The following is a 5341-nucleotide window of genomic DNA, read 5'->3' on the forward strand; positions in this document are numbered from 1 at the left end:
TTACATCTTGGGTTGCTTTTAAATGCCAAAGGTGATCTCCTACTTAAGTAGGCTAGAGACCACTGCTTTAGCCGATGTATGTCATCCCTGCCAGCTCCTCATTTCCATCCCTTCAAGCCAGTGCCTTGGTCACAGATCCAACATGCCAACAGGAGCTGTATTTGTGGTACAATTAGTGCAGTAGGATGCAGTTAGGAGGTACTAGAGACAATAAATAACATTTCTGCAGCAGTTTCTGATCTTCTAAAGACCTGGTGGTTTTAGAGCATGCTCGTTCATGCAAGATACTAACACCTGTTGCATGCTACATATAGACCAACACTTCTGGTGCAGGAGCACTGTGTTGTGGGATCCAACCTGTAGTGACTAGCAGTGGGTGCGTCTACCTGAGATGCTTTACTGCATATTAGACTAATGCACAGTAAAGCATCACCATCTACATGTGCACAGCAATTACTGCACAGTAGATAAGTATACTGTGTCATTTTCTACTACCTGTAATTACAGGTCCTAGAAATTAGTGCATTAAACTAATGCACCAAAGTGCACATGTAGACAACTGGGAGTAAATTTCTCTCAGTCAGCCTAGGCAGCAGGGGGTCACAAGGGGCAGAGAGCGCTGTCCTGGCTTGGTGCGATGCCACGTGAAGATTGAGACCTGTCTCAGTCTCTATGTGGCTGAGAGGGAGCTGTCCTATCTTCCCCTTAAAGAATATTACTCTGTTGGAGATCCCTGTCTGGAAGAGGAAGCAATTTGACGAGACTAGTGGTAGAAGTCCTTCTATCCATGGTGGTGAAAACTTGCGAACTGGACAACCACTGGAAATTTGCTGTGCTTAAGAATCTCACTGAACAAGAAAAAAATCATCAATCTCCACCTGCCAGGAGTGGGGGGAGATTCAGGTGGACATTAACAAGATGCCAAATTAGGAAACAGAGGCTTGCTGACAGCAAAATTTGTCTCTCCCCTGCCACTATCTGTCCCATCTGGCCTGTAGACTGAAAATGAAAAGCACCAGGAATCTGGTTACTGCTGTTCCAAATAAACTTCTTTTTTAAAGTCCGCCACTGGGAGTTAGTACCCAGGCAGTGTGAGACAGTGTTGTCATGCTAGTAACTGTGTAACTGCCACACCAGTCAAATGTTATAAAGAGAATAGTGTTTGCTAAAATACGTGCTTGTGATTGAGCTATAATTCCTGTCCTGATTCTTTCCTTGTACTAATCAATTCAAATGTAGTATAATCCAGTACAAGTAGTTACTTGCTTACATTTTCTTACTGCTTGAACCCTATCTCAGACCACGTGCCTGTCCAGGAAATGGTGAGATCGTGCTGGGGGGCTATGAAAACCTGAACTTTGCTATCCAGCTGCTGGCCACACCCTCACTACCACATCAGTGAACCTGCCTTGAAGGAAAAAAGATGTACTTCAATTTATAGCCCCTGATGGGCAAACAAGCCCAAAGCACATATAAGCATTGGCATGAGGTTTATGTCTCAGGTTGGTCAAAGGGTGGCATGGTTTAGACTGAAAGTCTGCTAGGAGGCCAGGGTAATCCTCCACTGTACATACAGTATAACTAACTCGTCCCTCCCTCACAACTCTTCTCTCTCTACCCCACTTTCCCCCCATGTAATTGTTTTCTTGCTCAGAACTGGACAAAATGGAGCAATTGTGTTTGCTGAATGCTTTGCAGAGCTGTGGCTGGCAGGGGTCATACCTACTTATTTTGGGCTTGTTGGATATACCAGAGAAAATGAAATAACTTTGGGATGCTGGCAAACAGAATGGCATGAACAAAATGCATGATATTGTCTACTTTGTTTGCAAGCTGCCCTCAGTGAACGAGCTTAATCAGAGGAACTCATTGAAGCCCCCCTGTCCTCCCCCATTTTCACATTATTTCTTCTGTATTAAAAGTTTAATGATATATCAATTTGGTCAGTCTCATAAACATACAGGCATTTTGTGACAGATTTATTATGGTGTCTGGTCATCCAGCCAAGATTTAGAAAGCAGCTGAAGGCAGTTTCTTTTTTGCAATCAGGAGCCTAAATTAATTTATTCTAGAAACCCAGTCTGGCACCTGACACTTGCACTAAATCCCTGCAACCTCTTCTCAAATGTAGTCTTTAGTTTTCCGTTCTTTTGTGTCATGGTGCTAGCAAGGAGTTCATGTAGAAGGCTATGTAGCTTGGGCAAGTTTACCGCAACCCATGATAATTTATGCCTGGATCTGCAGTTTGCCTAATCTACATTCCTGAAGCTAGTGAATGCCTCTCATAGAGGATAATACTTTGCTGGTGTTCTAGTTTAGGTAAGCAGGTAGTGCTTAAGCAGTTTATATAGAAACCAAAAATTGCATATGACCTCTAGACTTCAATCCAGGGTGGCTGAGTGACTCTTTGTTGAAGGAGGGGAGGGGAGTTTTAGACTGACAACCCAGGCACATGTACTTGTAGATTAATGAGGTGGCTTGGGGAGGAGTCAATAGAAAAACGTTTCTGCAGGCTGATTTGAACTCAAAGTGGCCTAGTAGTTTATCTAGGGTAAGCACAGCAGTCCTGGGAGCTGATTTAGAGGGGAGATGATGGCAACATCCACCAGTGCGCTGCACTCTCTTCCACTGGGCTTTCTCCCCTTCCATCATGCTCTCTGGTGCTCCACAGCATTTCTACCCATATTGCTAGTTACCCCCTGCTCCCAGTTCTGAAATTTATGCTTTTTCTATGTAATATTTGCTGTTTTTAATTCAAGACAGTTAGCAGAAATATGAGTGGAGTCTTAGTCCCATTGAAATCAATGAGAAAATTATCACTGAGACCAGAAGTATAGACATCAAATTAGGCTATTTTGCTTGTAATGTAGAAATAGTCCGGTAATTGAGTTCAAATGTTTCCTGACTTCTTAGAATGAATAGATTTACCGTAGAGACATATCCAAATAGATATCTGAAAGAATAAGGGCTTATCACCATTATTCCACAGTCATCCATATCCTCCTGGCAAGTAAACTGGTGGGAAAATAAGGTGCATCTGATAGAGGTAGGTAGCTATCAAAATTATAAAATACAGCTTTGTTAGTATCCTCCTGCTTCTCTGGAGGGACTAGGGAGAAATGAAATAGAATTGTGTTTCACAGAATGAACTCCTGTAGCAACTGTAATATTAGTTCACAATGTTCCAGAGTATATTTAGCTTTTTGAGTGTTATCTCTCACAAGAAATCCCAAACATTACCAAAAACTGGCAAGTAATTTAAAATCTGATAATGAACTATTTACAGCTGTGGTAGGACCTTCTGCTAAGGCAGAGCAAAAAGACTTCAGGTGTTTCAAGGTGAGCCAGGTGCACTTAACTACTAAAAAGTATATTTTATGTTAAACCAAAGTGGTCATGAGGGATGGGTTTAACCATGAGCCACAGCAAAATATAATATGTCTTACTTCAAAATGACCCAGAAAGATATGTGAATCTAGGAGAAATTTGGTTACATTTTTAGCTATACTATTACATGCATCCACATTTCAATTTTTCTGCCTGCCGTAGTTCATTTCTTTCCATCTGGATAGGGTCTCATAGGTCTTCTTGTAATTTATGTTTCTTACTGTTTGTTCCAAGTACCTAGCCATGGGAATATTTATGCTTGCTTTTTGTCATTCTTTGCTTTCAGGAAACAATACACCAGGGAGGCTGTTCCAATGAGGTAGATTCCCATGGGGAGAAAGCCAAATAAGGCACAAATGTAAAAGAAAAAAAATTAAGAAATTTCAGGTCATATTGCCTTTCTTTATAATTATGCAGCCCCCAAAATGGAATGGACTTATCCTTTTTATAATGACAGAAGTGGCTTCTTTTATTTCAACCAATTTTTTTCTTCAGTCCAGATAGTTTTTATGCTATTTGTTTTGTTAAGGCATAAAATAGTGCCTTATAAGTGGAACTGGTAGGGTTGCCTGTAGTTACAATCATCCAGCACTTCCCATTCTAAAACCCTTCTTTCAGTGGCTTCTAATTTTGCTAAAATTTAAGTATTTAGTCTGACATTTTCCATGCTGGGTGTCTGTCTCAGGCTGAATTTTTACGGGGAAAATTTTAAATAAAACAATTTAGCCAATTCTGAGAGCAGGCCTAGGGAAAAAATACATAGTTCTGTGACTTAAGAAAATGCTAGCAGTCTTTCCTTTGTGAAGCTCTATCTTTCCCATGCATTGGAGCAAAGACTTGAAATTTGGGAGGGAGGTTGCCCTATTGTAAGGGATACTCTTCTGATGTCTTCTGATGCTTTTGTGAAAATTAACCTGACTGTAGCTGTTATTAGCCTCTGAAATATCAGTTTGGACTTAATCAGTAGTGACTTGCTTTAGCATTTAATTTCCTTGAAGATTCTATCTGCACTGAGCATGCTTTCACAGCTCCTGTATTTTGATGTGGATGAGTGTAAATGTGTTTGTCACAAACACACATGCACACACTTTATACATATTTCAAAGCAGAGGACTTCTGAATGTGAAGACTGAAATCTATTTAACAGATAAAATTGCACTGGAAGAGACCGTGAGAAGTTATTTATCCAGCCTCCTGCTTGAGGCAGGGTCATTCCTATCTAAACCATCCCAGGCAATATTTGTCTAATCTGCATTAAGCCTTTTCCATGATTGAGATCTTGCAATCTAACTAGGTAATCTGTTCCACCACTTAAACACCCTCACAGTTAGAATGTTCTTCCTAATATCCAACCAAGATTTCCCTTGTTGGAATTTAACTTTGTTACTTTTAACTATGAGGGTGCTTAAGCATTGAAACAGATTTTTAAGTTCATGTCAAGCAAACATTATTCTGGGAAGGTTTAGACAGGGATGATCCTGCCTTCAGCAAGTGTGGACTAGAATAGGTGACTTCTTAAGGTACTTTCCAGGTCTTTTTTTCCTATGATTCTAGCAGCCTATAAAGCTTGTTCTGTTTGCAGCAGACACAGAGAACAACCGATTTCCATTCTCTTCATAAGAATCCTTTTATTATTTGAAGAGTATTATCAAATCCTCTGTCTTATCTTCTCTGGACTAAATAAACTGAATTCTTCCTACCTGGCTGTCCAACTATTGACCTGCAAGGGATTAAGTTGTGGCCCCCAGACTCCTGCCCAACTGCTATTCCCCTCTTCCACTGCCCAGCCTCGTTCCAGCTGCAAGAGCAGCTGGAGCTTCTGGGCTGCTTCTCCAGCTTTGCTGCCTGCTTCTGCCATTGAGGACAGTGCAGCTCAGCACAGTGCAGCTTGGGGACCTGAGGGTGAATGTAGGGACATGCAGATCCGCTGTGCAACGGTGTGGGGAAGGGGGCA

The sequence above is a fragment of the Gavialis gangeticus genome, unplaced genomic scaffold, assembly GCF_001723915.1.
Source record: "Gavialis gangeticus isolate Ggan-Ray unplaced genomic scaffold, GavGan_comp1, whole genome shotgun sequence".
Taxonomy (NCBI): domain Eukaryota; kingdom Metazoa; phylum Chordata; order Crocodylia; family Gavialidae; genus Gavialis; species Gavialis gangeticus.